We start from the raw sequence: 18,790 nt of genomic DNA on the forward strand, positions 1-18,790 counted from the left end.
TTGTTTGTAGTGGCACGTCTGTCCAATCCACAGCAGGAGGAAGAGCTGCAAATATATTTCCTCGGTAATAACATATAATCGTCATTAGGAAAGGTGTTCTTGAGAAACGCTTACTGAGGCCACAGATTCTTGAAACAAAGAGTCTATAATTACTCTGTTGCAAATGTTTGCTATTAACAAAATGCATTTTAGCAGAAAATGTTAAAAGTTTCACCAAAATTGCACTGATCCTCAAATTAAAATGTAAATGTTTTAGCAGTGTATGCAAAAGTTTTGAAAATAAGTTCACTAAACTAATAGTCAACTAAAACATACTTTTCATCAGCTCTAATAATTTTTTTAAATAAAATGTATATTGCACGTGCAGTTTCAACGCTAATATCAAAGCGGGAGTCTCTCAGAGTGAAGAAAAGCTAAATCAGCTTAACCCCTCATTCACCCTTTTCCACAAACATGCCACGAATGTCACCTTCCTGTAAAACTGAACTGAATGCATGGGTTAACAGATGCATTTTACTTATTTATTACTTGTTTGTTTTGTACATATTTAATTTATGTTTTCCCAATTACTATTATTATTGGTTTGTGTGTGTGTGTGTTATTTATTGATTTGTTAAAAAAACAGCAGGGTTTTAAATAGTTGAATGGACACACAGATGGATAGACAGATAGACAGATAGACAGATAGACAGATAGATAGATAGATAGATAGATAGATAGATAGATAGATAGATAGATAGATAGATAGATAGATAGATAGATAGATTAATAAAATGAAAACTAAAGGAATTTCAAATCACATGAGCCAATATTTTATTCACAATAGAACATAGATAATGTAGCAAATGTTTAAACTGAGAAATTTTACACTTTTATCCACTTAATTAGCTCATTTAAAATTTAATGCCTGCTACAGGTCTCAAAAAAGTTGGCACGGGGGCAACAAATGGCTAAAAAAGCAAGCAGTTTTGAAAAGATTCAGCTGGGAGAACATCTAGTGAATAATTAAGTTAATTGATATCAGGTCTGTAACATGATTAGCTATAAAAGCTTTGTCTTAGAGAAGCAGAGTCTCTCAGAAGTAAAGATGGGCAGAGGCTCTCCAATCTGTGAAAGGCTGCGTAAAAAAATTGTGGAAAACTTTAAAAACAATGTTCCTCAACGTCAAATTGCAAAGGCTTTGCAAATCTCATCATCTACAGTGCATAACATCATCAAAAGATTCAGAGAAACTGGAGAAATCTCTGTGCGTAAGGGACAAGGCCGGAGACCTTTATTGGATGCCCGTGGTCTTCGGGCTCTCAGACGACACTGCATCACTCATCGGCATGATTGTGTCAATGACATTACTAAATGGGCCCAGGAATACTTTCAGAAACCACTGTCGGTAAACACAATCCGCCGTGCCATCAGCAGATGCCAACTAAAGCTCTATCATGCAAAAAGGAAGCCATATGTGAACATGGTCCAGAAGCGCCGTCGTGTCCTGTGGGCCAAGGCTCATTTAAAATGGACTATTTCAAAGTGGAATAGTGTTTTATGGTCAGACGAGTCCAAATTTGACATTCTTGTTGGAAATCACGGACGCCGTGTCTTTCGGGCTAAAGAGGAGGGAGACCTTCCAGCATGTTATCAGCGTTCAGTTCAAAAGCCAGCATCTCTGATGGTATGGGGGTGCATAAGTGCATATGGTATGGGCAGCTTGCATGTTTTGGAAGGCTCTGTGAATGCTGAAAGGTATATAAAGGTTTTAGAGCAACATATGCTTCCCTCCAAACAACGTCTATTTCAGGGAAGGCCTTGTTTATTTCAGCAGGACAATGCAAAACCACATACTGCAGCTATAACAACAGCATGGCTTCGTCGTAGAAGAGTCCGGGTGCTAACCTGGCCTGCCTGCAGTCCAGATCTTTCACCCATAGAGAACATTTGGCGCATCATTAAACGAAAAATACGTCAAAGACGACCACGAACTCTTCAGCAGCTGGAAATCTATATAAGGCAAGAATGGGACCAAATTCCAACAGCAAAACTCCAGCAACTCATAGCCTCAATGCCCAGACGTCTTCAAACTGTTTTGAAAAGAAAAGGAGATGCTACACCATGGTAAACATGCCCCGTCCCAACTATTTTGAGACCTGTAGCAGAAATCAAAATTGAAATGAGCTAATTTTGTGGATAAAATTGTAAACTTTCTCAGTTTAAACATTTGCTATGTTATCTATGTTCTATTGTGAATAAAATATTGGCTCATTTGATTTGAAAGTCTTTTAGTTTTCATTTTATTAACATTTAAAAAATGTCCCAACTTTCCCGGAATTCGGGTTGTAGATGGATAGATGGATAGATAGATAGATAGATAGATAGATAGATAGATAGATAGATAGATAGATAGATAGATAGATAGATAGATAGATAGATAGATAGATAGATGGATAAAAGAATGTCAGTAAGTAAAGCTTTCTAAATGATGGCGTAAATTGGAAATCCAATTTTTTTTTTTTTAAGTAGACTGATGTCTTAAGCCAATAATATATTATTATTACAATAAATAAATAAATAAATAATAAAAATCCTTTATGTAAATGAAATGGTGTTCAAAGAGATTTAGTCTGAAGGTACACATGAGTATATTTCTCCAGAAGACTCGTGTGTGAGTGTGTCTGTGCATCAGTAATGGCTGTGTGATGTGTGCTAATGGACCAGGCCTGTTTTCACAGGACCCTGACCTGTATGGGGCAGGGATGTCACTGACCTGATGTAGAAACATGAAGAGAATCACGCTAACATGTTGTTTACATGCACAAGCAAGCTCATATTCCTAGCCTGATACTGTAAAAAAAATGAAGGATATAAATAAAAGGTTACAGTTTATTTTAACTTGAATAAAAAAGTAATTAGCAAACTATTTCATATACCTTCAAATATTAATATCTCTGAAAATAGGTTTTACTTTTTATCTGTTTGAAAAGTCATTCATATTATATTATATTATATTATATTATATTATATTATATTATATTATATTATATTATATTATATTATATTATATTATATTATAGCTTATTATAGCTTATTATAGCTTATTATAACTAATAAATAAGTCATTATCAAATATATATAATACACAAAATATTAAAAGTTAATGTTCTTTCAAATGTTAAGGATATGAAAATTGTTTTTAAAATTGAATGATTTAAAATAATATGATATATAATTATGTACATTTATAATAGAAGTTGTTTCATCAAATGTATTTTTATGTTTCTTGATTTTAAGTATTTGTATTTTTAATGTCAATGTGCAGAAATCATCTGGAACAGGAATAAACAGCTCTGATTACATGTTTGGGATTAATTGCAATCCGAGGCTTTACTGCTGTTTTCCCCGAATTAAGAACTGAAAATCCCACTCAGATTAGATTATGAGAAGCATTTGGAGAATTCCATGCTGTACTTGGAATGCTGAAAGGGGCAAAAGAAGATTTAGCAGATTATTATTATTATTATTTATTTTTCCAGAGATTTGAGGATAAAGTTATTTAAACTTTTGCAAAACAGCATTAGAGTATTTAGAGGTGTGTGTGGGATCTGATTTAAAGGGATAGCTCACCCAAAAATGAAAATGTCAGATTTTGAGAAATGTATAGCATTGCATCACTTGCTCACCAATGGATCTTCTGCAGTCAATGGGTGCCGTCTGTAAAAACAGCTGATAAAAACATCACAATAATCCACACCACTCCAGTCCATCAATTAACATCTGGTCAAGTGAAAAGCTGTGTGTTTTTTAAGAAACTAATCCATCAATAAGATGTTTAAACTTTAGACTGTTGCTTCCGAATACGAGTCCATTATATTGCTTTCTCCAATGAAAAAGTAATCTCGTCTGAATCAAGAGAGAAATCTGCACACATCAAATACCATTTATATCCCAAAACAGCTCTAAACAAATATATCAGTGGATTTTGATGTGAGAGAACAAGAAGATGTGGACTTTTTCACTGAAGGAAACGTTATTATGGATTCTGGACTCATGTTTTCACCATAAAGTCGTTACTCATGCCAGAACCAACAGTTTAAAAGTTAAAATGTGTTAATGATGGATTCGTACACAAACACAGGTTTTCTCTTCACAAGAGGAGTGGTATGATTTAATTGTGGATTATTGTGATGTATTTATCAGCTGTTTGGACTTTCATTCTGACGGCACCCATTCACTGCAGAGCATCCATCAGTGAAACGGTGATTGAATGCTACATTTCTCCGAATCTGATGAAGAAACAAACTCATCTACATCTTAAATGTTCCTGAGGGTGAACACACTTTAATTTTGTGGTGAAACAAATCCTTTAAGACTACTGTGTGTGAACTTAAACGGCATGTTGTCATTAAAACAAAGAAAAATTTATGTAAAACATTTAAATACCTTCGACGTCATTGAGTAGTTGTGATTGTCTGAGTTTAAACCACATTAAATTCATGACTGTGCTTGTGAATGCAAACGTCTAGATACGCAAGCTCGATTTCACAGTCTTTGTGTTCTGAAATGCATGCATAAAGCAACACAAGTGCACTTTGTATTCTTACCGCTGCTTTTTAACTGTAGGCACAGATGCATGAAGGAAAGTATGTTGCTCTTTTGAATTTTGCAAGAATGCAATTTAAGTATTTACAATGTTTAAGCATGTACATAGTATGCATTCATAAAATCAGTTGTCTGAGTATTATTTGCACTCATGTGCTGCATATCTGCATTTAAAAATAATGCAAGCTTGACCTTAAAGCGAACTTAGGAAGTTTTCCATGCTTTAGCGGGCCGTCTCGTTAAAAAAGAAACTCTTTTCTTACAGTTGGGAGGATAGAGTTGCCTAGTTCAATAGGATCAGTAGTCTGTCTGTCTGCTGAACAGACGTCTGTTAGTGTCTCATTGATGGTTTCCCCTGGGAACGCCACCGATTTTCAAGTGCACATACTCTTTTTGTTTTGAGAGCCGAGCTCGCCACATTGTTAACAAGAATGCCAACAAAGTCTTTATGAAAAAGTTTACCTGAAATGACATGAACTATTGCTTTAGTTGCATAAGGATACATCCTTAGCCAGCTGACTCTGTCATTTTAGTATTGAGATACTATTATAGTTTTTAATTCATATTTGTAATCATATTTTATTTTTTAGATTAGTTTTATTAGTTTTATATGAGTTTTTATAGGCATAATAGGTACTTTGTACTTTGTAATAGCTTTTTTTTGTATTTAAAAAATAAAAAAAAATTCAACATTAAAAAAAAATTGCAACTAACTGAAATAATAATAATAATTACGTTTAAATTTTATTTTATTATTATTACCCCCCCCACACACACACACACATTTAACCTTTGTTTTATTTCAACAAACCTATTACTTCTTTAGTTGCATAAAAACACCTCATTCTCTCATGATGGGAATTTGTTTTGTTATTTTAGTATCATTGATATACTTATATAGTGTTTATTGATATTTTGAATGTTTTTATTATTTTGAAAATGTTTTTTTATTTATAATTTTTTTTTTATGTCTGTATTTTAGTTACATTTTATTTCAGTTTTAGTTATTTATACACAAATATGTATTTTAAAAAGTACATCAAAATGAGAAATGTTGCCAACTGCCTGAGGAACATATATATATATAATTTAAATTCCGTTAATTCATTCATTCATTCATTCATGTATTTATGTGTTTATTTATTTACTATTTATTTACTATTTAATTGCTGTTTAATTTTATTTAAAGTTTTAGTATTTTTTTTGTCATTTGTTTTATTTTTGGTCAATATTTTTATTAATTTGTATTTCAGTTTTAGTAATTTTAATACATCAAGTTAAACTAAATTATTTTTTATAATCATATTTATTAGATATAATTTATATATATATATATATATATATATATATATATATATTGTTTTAGTTTTAGTTAACTGTAATAACCCAGCCTCTGTATTTAGTATGTCTGTGTGCATGTGTGTGGTTGATGTTCTCAGTGTGTTGGACGGTAATTGAGCATCAAAGCTGTCAGAGGTCGTGTTGTGACATTATGTGGGTGTGTTCCTGCCGCCCGCCGTGTCCCTGACGACCCCTGACATTTGAGACGCGGCTGAAGTGCAGACTCTGTCAAGTGCGGCACCTTTTAACAGTGAGCGGGCGGGTGGCCCAAGGGTGTAAACCTAACACCGTATGACACTCCGGCCCGAGTCTGAGGAGTTGGCCTTGGAGTGAAGGGGACCGCCGGAGATCAGGTAGACAGATGCCCTGCGCACGGCTCTAGTATTTTCCTTTTAGTCAGCCGGCGTATGTCTGGGTTCATCAAAAAAGCAATCGTCTGAAGCAGTCACATGGAGGTGCAGGGGGATCTGATGGGTAGGAATGATAAAAGATAAAACACTGCCCTTTACCTTCACGACCGCAGATAGCCGGTTCGCCGAGGACACTTGGGGTCACTTTTTCCGCCTGTCCTACCCGACTGTTAAGAAGGGCCTTTTGACTTTACAATAAGTGACACTTGGACCAGCCTCGCTGGGACTGTCTTTCTCCTCGACTTTTCATTTTAAAATCCAGCCAGCCGTGTGTCCTTCCTGAACGAAAAGAGCCTTTGAAAGTGCAGAGATGTAAAGTGAAGCAATGGGCCTCTTTACACATACAAAGCAGCCACAAGGTTAGAAATTGGGCACAGCGCTGAATAGCAGAAACACCCTGGCTTGTAGAAGTAGGCAACAAAAGAAAATAGAAAGATTGTAAAAAGTTAAATGTTTGTAGCAATATATTAATGTAGCTTAGGGATATACTGTATATATTTTACAATTTTTATCAGCCTTTGTTTGTTCATCTTTATTAAAATTGCTTTAAATGCAATTATTATTTTTTTTATATTGCTATTTCACAGAGCATTAACCTACATTAATAAATGCAACTTTTAATGTGTTAATAGATGTTGTAGTTAATGTTAATTAAGATCAATAAATGAACATGTATTATTTCTTGTTAGTTCATGTTAACTAATGTAGTTAACTAATGTTAATTTGAATTTTAAGTTGATTATTAATAATTCTGTTTATCGGAAAAGAACACACATGGCATTACATATATATATATATATAAAATGCCATAATATCAGATTTAATATCCAAGCACAAACGTCTGCGTTTTATTTTGTTTTGTTTTATTCTATTTTATTTGAGCTGTTTTCAGTGCATAAGCATGGCAAGCTGCCCTTGCTGTTGTGTTGCTGGCAGTCACTAAACTGCTCTTTAGTTGACTGTTTGAATCTCTTGTCATTTAATTTGTTGGTGTTAATGAGGGTCAAACTATAGTTCCTATGATGCTGTTTAAATAGCATAATGCAATGTCTCATAGACACCATCTCCATTTTAATTACTCACCAAAGACTATTTTTACTTGTATTCAGCTCTTTCTGAGCATTAGAGTAATTTTCCAGGTTAAATGCAAGTTAAAGTGAATTCCTCAGAAAGTAATATGAATATGGAACCAGGAAATGTAAATCTAAAATCTAAAATATTACCCAATAGACAACATTAAGCACAGCACAGAATCTGGTAACTTGTTTTTACATCTGAGTGTGTTTTTATTTATTTATTGTTTAGTTTTTTTACTTTAACATGCATTAAAATTTGAATATTCCTCTTTTTTTTATAACCTTGCAATATTACAACCACCAAAATTTTCTCACATAAAAGTGACTTTGAACTCCTCCTCCTCCTGAATGCATTTTTCAGTGGGTATAATTGGCTGTCTCTCACTATAATACAGCAGGGAACATTAGAAGTGGCTGTTTGTGATTTGCACTTTGGCAAGAAATTATCTGAAAAGAGCATAGCAATAAAGACTATGTTACCTCTTGTGAAATTGTTCTCAATTATGCCTCGATAAGGCCTATTGTATAGTTGACGATAATGTCGCATTCACTAACCGTGTCTGAAGAGTAGCCTTGTCTGCTTCATTTAAGTGTCTTTGAGCTGGTGTTTTTTCTTAGCGTCATGTTATGTATGTTGTATGTATCATATTTATGAGTTGAATGCACATGTACACCACCATAAAGTCGTTATTATGAATGGGAAACATGGATGTATTCATGGTAATATTGATTAATTTAGATTTTAATATTTTATTTTATATTGATTAATACGACTACTACTACGACTACTACTACTACTAGTTTTATTATTATTTTTAAGTTTATTATTATTCTTAAGTTCGAGAAGAAGGCTGCTTTACTTTGATGAAAAATGCTTTGTTTTGCATGCTTCGAAACCTTTTTATTTTGGGTAAGTAATTTCCGTCTCCATGCCAAAAAATGGGGGGTGACTGGTAAGGGGTTAATATACAGAGCCGTAGTTTGCTGACAAGCTACACAATATCGCGTTCATAACCGAATGCGATTCAACTGCGATTATGAACGCCATATTGCGTAGCTTGTCAGTAAACTATGACTCCATTTGAAAGCAGGTGATGGATATTTAGTACTAATCACAGAACCAGCTTTACTGACGAGACACGCATGACAAACACATGCGATTAATCGTTCAGCCCTAATAGAATATATAATGATTCAGTCTACATCACCAAAAAATTAATAAAGTGTCTTCGAGAAAACATGTTAAACAGTGGATTCAACATCTGTACCGGCTGTAAATTTGAACAAATTCATGAAAATATTATTTGCAATAATAATAATAATAAAAGTTGCATATGCAAAATACAATTGTAAAATTATTGCCTTGCCTTGCTTAGAATATATGATGATTCAACCAAAAACACCTTCAATAAAAAAAAAAAAACTAGATAAAAAACAGCTAAAAAAAAAAAGCTTTGCAAGTTCTATCTTGATCCTTTTGTACAAGTAGAATTTTAAAATCTTGCTGGATTCTATAGTATAAACGGTCTATAAAAAGAGGGTGACCATACATCCTCTTTTCTCCCGGACATGGCTTCCGGAAATGTAATGAATCATGCATTCGACTTAAAATGATAAAACAGTGGTAGAAGTTAAGTTTTGAGAAGGATGGCCACTGGTAGAAAGCCTTTCAGCTTTATTTAAAATCAATATGCATAACAGTGTCTGTCAAATTGTCCGATCTATGTATTGAATGCATCTGTCGTACTTATGACTTCCCAACCTGTTGTAGAAGTTACATCCTTGTAAAAGTCCTCAGTCTGTTGCCCAAATTTCACGGCCTCAATATTGGCTCACACCCATGATCAGCAGCAGTGTCGTATAATCTTTATGAACAATCAGATCTGTCGCCCGGACGAATCTGTGCCCTTGAAAGTCACAGAGGAAGAGAAGCAATCTGACGAGCATCTGAGCACATAAAGAGTCAGTCGAGCGTGATCCACTGCAAACACAGCGACGGCACGCTTGTCATTATTACCTGGCTCTCTCCCGTGTGTGTGTGTGTGTGTGATGTGTGGTACTGAGCTGATTGTTTTGGAGGCAGCGTCTCAGCTGAAGGGTTAAACGGTCACTGTACTCTCACTGGCTCTCGTTCGTCATCAGATGCTGTTCAGTTCTAACAGAACCTGTGTGTGGGAATACACTCCTGAGCATTAGAACTGAGCTGAGAGAAAGGCAAATTTGGTGAATCTTTGTTTAGAGATCCATGTTTTGATGTCCATAACATATGCACAAATGCTGATGCTTTTAGCTTTCCAAGTTTTGCAGCTAGTTACTTAATGTTAATATGGCATTATCTATATGCTTTTATCGTATTTATGGTAATGTTTTGCAATAGGGTCTTTTTGCATCTTTCAATTTGGTTGCAATTTGATAACAATCAGAAAAATAAAATTGTGTAAAATAACAGGGGCAATGAGCTATATATTTAATGTTAGTGCATTCATTTTAATGTATTCAACTGATTTAAAAAAAATCTATAAGTAAATATTGAAATTAACATTAACTAAGATGTTAATGCTGTGCAAACCTTAAACCTTAAACACAAAAGATTATAAAAACCTTTTAAATGTTATCCTATTTAAGATTTTTATTTGCACTTTTTATGTGCTTTTGTCATATTTATGTATTTATGTATGTATTTATTTATGTATTTGTTTGTTTATAATATAGTTCAGTTGCTCATATAACATATATAATTTTCATTTAGGTTTTTAAGTATTTTTTATGTAATATTTATATATTTGAGTTTTATTTTAGTTTTAACAATGATTTAATAATTGTATTCAACTTTATAAACTATAAAAAATGTTTTAGCAAAGCATCAGTTTTAGTGAAATTTAAATAATAGTTATTAATGGCACATAAAACAAAAACCAAAATAATACAAAAATATTTTAAACCTAAAGTAAATAAATAATTGTAATATTTATTCCTAATACATGAAATAAAACAAAGTTACTAAAACGTAATAATAAAATAATAATGTAACGTTTATATTCAAAATATTTATAAATCTCAATGACAATGAAATGACACAGACATGTGCATGTGCAACAGTTGTGTTTGCATGCTTGGATTAAAATATGTTTTTGGCTCTTTTTTATTCCAGTTAGGATATGAATTTCCGGGATTTTATTTCTCAAAAGGTGCTCTTTCAGAGATCGGCTCAGGAGGATTTAAAGTAGCCTGTGTTTAATTTAAAGATCATCATCTCTGATGTTTCTCATAAAAACCCTTTAGAGAAATGCAGACACAAGTGAGCTGACAAAAAGTAAGATTGTAGAGTTATAAACTTAACTCCAGAGGAGATACATTTAGTTTGTTTCTTTGTGTGTTTTTGCATGACACCTAAGAAACAGAAGCAACTATTTTTGTTTGCTCTCCATTTAAATGTCATCGTCATTTTGGACAGAAGTTGCAATGTTAAAGAGATTTCTCTCTCGCCTGTTGAGTGTGACATTGTTCTGAATAATCATACGTTTTAGTGTTGTGATCATGCAGCAGGAGCATTAGAAATCTTGTTGTGTGGGTTGCTTCTGTTGCCTGGGGCGTAAACAAAGGTGCTCTTCAAGAGTTCAGTCAAGGTTGGTTTAGTTTGTGAAAGATGTGCTAAGTTGTGCTGGCATTTTAGTTTCAAAATTTGCCATCCATTCATTTTAAATCGCTCGTCCTGTGTGGAGTATAGTGGGAGTTTAATATACACTCAAATGAAAATGTATATATATATATATATATATATATATATATATATATATATATATATATATATATACCTCACCTTTGAAAAAGAAAAAAATACTCACGTGTCTCCTCTAGAGTTACGTTTATAATAATAATTTTGTCAAATTAATTAGCACATAATATCACAGACCAATGATATTATAATTTACTAAACTAAAATAAAAAAATACACAACATTTCAGTTGCATGAAATAAAATAAATATTAACTGAAATAGTATAAAATATATAACAACTTAAAAGCTGAAATCAATTTATTTAAACATTTCTCATTTTCATTTAAATTACCTCAAGTGGAAACTGAAATAACAATTACTAAAATTATTTAGATATATAAAAACTAATAATGCGAAAAAACACAAATCAGAACTTTAAGTTGATTTCCCATGCATATAAAAATCTGGGTTATTATAGTTAACTAAAACTGAAACATTATTTATTTTTAATTAATTGTGATTAATCATGCTTATCTTTATCATGTGTATGTAAGAGCACTTGTTTTGCAGAATGTGTATCCTGCACGACTGGATTCACATTTCCTTTTTACCCACTTTTTTAGCCGTCTTTCTAGATGGCAGATGGCATGGTGACCTTTGCGTGTTCGTTCACTGGCAGTGCCAATGAGGCTAATGATGCTGGCCGGATATGCCTTATGTCTGAGAGAAAGGCCATGCGATGCTGGCGTGAGCGTTAATGTAAATCTGTAGAGAGATTGATCTTTATTTGGATTAGTAGGACACTGTGCAAATCTAGTTTGTGTCATTGCCAACAGATTTCTGCACTTGCATTCCATACAAGCTTTTGTGAAATAAACAAACGATTACCGGAGCACTGGAGGGAAGATGTGTTTTTGTAGGCCAACCTGTAAAATCACATCACTCTGATCCCCTCAAAAACACAAAAGGATTTGTCATTAGAAAATGAGTTCTGTGACTGACGAAATTTTATGATTCATGCATGGTTTAAGTAAATATCTAAAAAGCTAAACAAAATACATAATAAAAGCTTTACAGACAATTAAAGAAAATCAAGAAAAATCCCACAAACACAAAAATTACAAAAACTTTCACTGAAATTAAAAATCAATCAAAAATAAGAAACTAATTCACTGTATTAACAAAAACTATTGAGTACATGTCAAGAATACTAAAATAACAGCCTCAGTTGTCCCATTTAGCCTCCTTTTTTTAATCTAAATGCTTAAAAGTTACTGATGTATTTTGTTTAAGATTATAAAATATGAAAATATATTGAGCTTAACTATCATTATTTCAGGCATTTAACCAAAACCCCAATGAAACCAGAAGTGCACAAATCATGCCTCATTCCTACAGCACTCTATAGAAATATTCTAAATAATAAAAAAAAAAGGCAAGTAACCCTGATTTAAATGTAAAAATGTTGAATTTTAAAGACGATTCTTCAATCTTTGTTTTATTTCACTCTTAAAAATAAAGATTTCAACATGGGCTTCTCACAGTGATCCCACTGAAGAACCCAAAGATCCTTTGAATGAATAATTCATCTTTAAAGAATAGCATCCAGGCAATCTAAAGAACCGGTTTTTCACCATAAAGCAATGGAAAGGTTTCATTGATGCTGCACTCAAAAAAAAAATGCTGGATAAATTCCAGAAAAAATGCTGGATAAATTCCAGCATATTATTATTGTCAGCTAATAAAACCTATGCTTCAGAGACCATATTCATATTACATTTAAGGCTAAATGTAGCTCTTGACTGGTTGAGTTAGATGGTGATTAACACTAAACTGTAGAAAATCAGTTGAGTCTCCCCAGCTGGAAATGTCATTGGCTGTTAAAGTTGTGCTGTGTTTCTTATAATAAATTGACATGTTGATTACCTACATACATTTAATCTTTCATAATGCTCTCAGTTACATGTCGATGCATACTGTATGCATTTGTGAGTGTGGAGGTGCTTATGGGGTAATGGCAGAGACAGTTTATAAGAGACATGCCACTTCCTCAATCCTCAATACAACAATGTAAGGAAAACCCGTAACGGCAAAGATGGCGGTTGGGTGCACAAGTCCCGCCCCTCCCGCTGGAAAGCCAATCATCTGCTTTTTACAGTCAAGCCGGGAAACATTTAAGCCTATCGTCTGGTTCCACTGATGTATGCGCACAGTTGAGGAACCCTTGCGCATGCGTAGTAAAGGTATAACCTGTGGGGAAAAAGGTGTTTTATCATATTCCACTGCTGTTTCTATACATGCTGTTTTTTTGTCCCGGTGACCAGTGAAAGTGCAGTTCTGACTCTCTGCCCATTCATTTAGATAGGAGCTGGTCTTGTTATTCTGAAATAGCTGCCCGGAGGCATTGCCAAGATGGCGGCCGAGTGGCACGGCTTGCCTGAAAGGACTTTGGTAATGGTCAGGGACAGATGAGAATAAGGTGGGGGAGGGATCACAGTATACACACTACAAAAAAGACTACACCACTGTATAGCCTATAATGTTAGTTAGTTAGGTCTGACGTTTGTTCAGTATAAAGTAGGCTTCAAAACTTAATATAGCGTATACATATACTATTTATCATGAAACTGTGATAACTGTGACTAAATTCAGTATATATACGTCTGCCATATGTTGCCACCCCTCAAAAATTCCTGACCCCTTCTTGCCACCCCATCAGTATTTATCTAGATCCGCCCCTGCAGTTAAGACCTGAGAAGTTCTGTAGTTTCATTCTTGAGGAGCCCTGCATCTTCCTGTTCACTTCGGGCCCTTATTAACTTCTCGTGTCACTTCTCGCACCTTCTCAGCCCATCTCTGACATTCGAAAGTAAAGAGAGGAACAGAAGGAGGTGCCACTTCTGATTATCTCATATCCAAGCCTACACTCGCAAGCTGCTCTGCTCCAAGTTTCGCTCCTTCAGTGTGTGTTGGGGTTGATTCTGGAGGCTCGTGCCAGGTTGGATCAGGCCTACTGTCATAATAACTGTGGATTAGATCCATCTGCTGACAGGAATGTTCTTTTTGTCGTGCCAAAAGCGTCATATTAGAGTGGCTCGAAGCGTTGCGTCGCATCTCTTAACACCCTTCAAGGTTAATTCCGTGCCTTTTCCTAAAACCATTGGTCGTATGTTTTCATTCCCAGATGTGGCTGACGAGTCTCTGGATTTGTTCGGCAAGATTTCCCATGGGTCGCTTTACCCTGGCTATGTGGTTCAGAACTGAATGAGAAATCAAATGTGCCGGGCTTAAAATGAAACACAATGTACCCAACAGGATTTCTGTGCAGTCGCTCAAAGGCATTTTATCTTCTCTCTGTACATGCAGCACTGTGTATTATTGTCCGTCATGGTTCTTTTATACGCAGGACTCCCCGTTTCGGATTTATGTTGAAGGCGTTTCCTTGCAGAAGGACTGAAGAGGCGCTCTTCTTCACATCAGCAACACGCTGATGATATCATTGTGCACTTAAGATTCAAACCCTTGTCAGGAAAAATCCCACATATTTATCTTTAAAGGTTATGCACACAAGATAATAATGCAAATGCATTGAATTCCATTGGAAGCAATCTGTTCAGAGGCTCAGAAGAGAATGTATAAAGACATGCAAACATCTTATTTGTTTTCCTGCATGATTTCAATTTGACCAGACTCTCTCATTGATTTGATTATCTAGTTTTTGATTTGAGTCTTTATATTGACTTGTTGTTCATTGAATAACATTTTTTAAATCGTATCTGTGATTCAAATATTTGAATTGAATCCAATCTTCAAATCTTGCATTAAATGTAAAATAATTCTATTAAAGGAAGAATTCATACACTATACAAATTTATTTTTTGAAGTTTAGAATATTATGGCACATTTGACAATAAATTTCTATTCAGTTTTTTTTCAGAATTTCATCTTTAATTCAATGTCACTAACATTTTATTTGTTTGTTTGTGAAATTTACTAGTTTTTGATTTTTTTTTTTCTGAAATATATTTGTTTTAACAATGTGTAAGTCTTTACTGTCTGTATTTTATTTTATTTTTTTTTGTGAGAATACCTAAACCCAGTACCTAAACTTAACAACCACCTTAGTTACAATTAATAAGCAGCAAATTATGAGTTTGGGGCAAAAGGTAATGGTGAGAATTGGACCTTAAAATAAAGTGTGACAGAAATATTTTAGTAAATTGATAGTATTTTGTGATATTTGTGCCAGAGCACTAGAGTTCCCATTTCTATTGAGTGCATTCTTTGTCATTTTGAATATGCTAATTATTTCAAATATTGTATTTTATGGAAAGGTGTCTGTTATGAACAATTAGTTTAATTCATGAAGACTACTGATCTATTCTGAATCTATTTTGAGTTAATTTGATCGAATTAACCATTGCATTGAAAATAGTTCAAATGAGAGTTTCTAAAATGACCCTGACATTTTTCTATGTGGTACCTGTGCCTCCTAAGTTGACGGCAGATTGTCAAACTGGGGCCTGTTTTGGCCGCTGGCCTGTAAGCAGAATCGCAGCTCGAGGTATTTGACGATTGCTGCTGTGAAAAAGAGGGATTTTACTGGAATCGACTGCTATTGCTGCTCATAAATGACTCGCGGGTCTCAGGAAATCTCGGCTGCTGATCAAGCTTACTGCATGCTTCATTCTTCACGGCTTTGGTCGATTCCTGGGCTTTTCAGTTTGATTTGCGACAGGGATATCAGAGCATCGAGAAGGCGGCTGCTTTACTTTGATGAAAAATGCATTGTTTTGCATGCTTCGAAACATGGAAATGACATGGTTTGTGTTCCTGCATATCATGAACCTCATATTTCTGCCAGACATATCTTCTGCGTGACAGGTTTGTCAAAGTTAAGATAGATTGGTGGTGGAAATATGTAGTGGGCAAACCCGCAGGAACATTTTATTGCTCACAGGTTACTCTTTATTATCTCCACGCTATGGGAACATGAGCATGACTCCGGAATAAATCATTTTGTTGACCTCAAATGCCTACGATCTATACTATTTATCGGCTCAAGGAATTTCATTACTTTTACACATCAGTGCACTTGGACAGCTCCATTTTAAAGATATGCGACTTGTGATGTTTTTAAAAAGCAGGGTCCGTATGAGAAAAAAATATATATATATTTGAAAGTCTTTTATGCTTACCAAGGCTGTATTTATTTGATAAATACATTAAGAACAGCAAAATTGTGAAATAATATTATGAATCAAAATAGCTGTCTTCTATCTGAATGTTTGTTAAAATGTAATTTATTCCTGTAATCATACCGGAATTTTCAGCATCATGAATCATTCTGATTATTATCAATGTTGAAAAGAGTTGTGCTGCTTCATAGTTTTGTGGAAACCACGGTACATTTGATTTATTTAGATTATTTTAATGAACTACTTATGGACACCAAACTTTTAAATCTGTAATGTCTAATTTAGAAGAAATTTCTCCCTCCCTTATTATATCATATATCATATATACCATATATATTGTATTTTAAAGGAGAAAATCAGTCTGAAAGGATAATCTCAAATTTCACTTTTCAAAAAAAAAAATCTAATTTTTATTTTTTTAAATAAAGATTGAATAATTAAACAAACTAGTTAATGCATAGTTTTTAGCTACTATATGAAGATAAAATCTATTTTATTTTATTTATTTTATTTTATTTACTTAATTTTTTAAAAAATTTTGTATAAGGCAACTTAAATCTGGAAGAACAAGCCCAAATTGCACTTTTATGCACTCTTAAAAATGAAGGAAAAAATTGCTTAAATAAAACGAATGTAACAATTAAACAAACTGATCTGTTCACAGTTTAACAGTGGCAGAGATGTCAGCAGTGTGGCTCCACTGAGCAGAGTTTGTCTTGTTAACCTTTGAGATACTCAGAGAAATACTCTTCAGTCTCAGAGTGCAGTGAAATATCCCGTCAGTGTCCCTTGTGCAACTAGACAGTCTCTGTGTATACTGCATGAAGCTAATGGCTGATTAGGAATCGTATGAAAAAGCTGTCAGCTCACGGTGCGAGTGAGTCTCGCTGTGATGTAATTGCAGACACACTGCGTACAAAGCTCTCCTGCGCTCCGTATTTGATGTGTGCGTGTAAAACGGGCCGTGTCAGAGCAGCTCTGTTTGATCCTCTCCCTGCACAGTCTTCCAGAAACACTTGTAGCTGTGCAGCGGCAGAGGAAGGGTGTCTGGATCATCACAGACGAGCAGAATGATGAAGACGCCAAGAGTTTATCTCCGAATCCGGAGGTGTGACATGTAACTGATCCTCTGCTTGTTCTTTCAATTACGGGCCGATGGTGAAGCTGTGTAAAGCAAAGATTTTGAAGGGTAAATAAGTGGAGCTTGACAGGATACATGTGTTTGAAATGTTAGCAAAGTTCATTGAAACTCACTGCCGTACTCTACCTCAGAAGAAATGCTGAAAGTAAGAAAAGAAGCACTTGCTGATCTGTTGAAAAGAATAAATGGAGGCGTAAGATTGCTAGTGCACTGCACATCGTATACTGCCTACCCTTTTTACGTTCACTAATCAAGGAAATAAATAAATAAATACAATTTTTTAGTCATGTGTAAAATTTTACAAACTCCTGCCAGTCAAAATCTGAGTTAAGAAAATAATGTATTTTTGTTATTTTTTTTTTTATTGTCATTTGTTGTCAGTCTGCAGGGGTTTTCAGTGTTATTTTAATTTTTTTTTTCTTCTATATTTATGTGAATACATTTGTGTAGTATATTTGAATTGAGCTTTTCATTTTAAGTTTTATTTAGCTTTTAATGAATTTTTATCAGTTTTAAATTTGTATTAATTGATAATAACTATATAATCAGTATCAGAGTTCAAGGTAATTATGGTATTATTTTAAATAAGACATAAAGATGCTTTATTAATATTTTGAGTTAGCTCTTCATTTTCATTTTAATTAAATTTTTTTATTGGTTTCCATTTGATATTTGTTTAACTTTTAGTAATTTGGTTTTATGCTTCATTCATTCATTCATTCATTCATGCATTTATGTATTTATTCCTGCTACTAATTTTCGTACTTAAACTTATTATTTTTTTTTGCTTATGCCTAAGCAACATTTTTAATTTTTATCCAATATGTATTTTTTTTTTTAATTATTATATTTTTACGCTTAATATCATTTTATTTTATTAGTTTAAATAGTAACATCACTTAACATATTTAAATGTCTAAAAAAGTAAATTGAAACTGAAAGTAAAACCTGCAACTGTGACACATAAACTAACAATTAAGATTTTTTAATTGTTCAGAAGCAGAAGATATAATTGAGTGCACATTAGTTGTATATTGTTTTTTAGGTTTTTAGATTTTCACTCGTGTAATATTCAGATCTGTATGAGTCTTGATGTGTCACATGTGACATGCTGCAGTTGTAGTTATAAAGCAGCACTGTCAGGTGTGTTCAGAGCAATCAACGCATGTCCTTTTGAATCTCTGTGAAAAACTCAACGTCTATCATGTTTCCAGTTGACCGTCTGCCTCCTTTCTGCACGGCCTTGACCTTCAGAGAGGCGTCTCTGTGTGATGGACAGAAGATGGCTGGCGTACAAGCTCTGAGTCAAGTCTACAGATA

The 18,790-nt window shown here is 33.9% G+C and overlaps 1 protein-coding gene across 2 annotated transcripts in view; it reads left to right on the forward strand.

The window, feature by feature from the left end:
* LOC132143364 (glypican-6-like) overlaps positions 1 to 18,790 on the forward strand; it is a 192,557-nt gene that overhangs the window by 103,985 nt on the left and 69,782 nt on the right. The window lies entirely within an intron of this gene.

Source organism: Carassius carassius, chromosome 7 (assembly GCF_963082965.1).
Source record: "Carassius carassius chromosome 7, fCarCar2.1, whole genome shotgun sequence".
Lineage (NCBI taxonomy): Eukaryota > Metazoa > Chordata > Actinopteri > Cypriniformes > Cyprinidae > Carassius > Carassius carassius.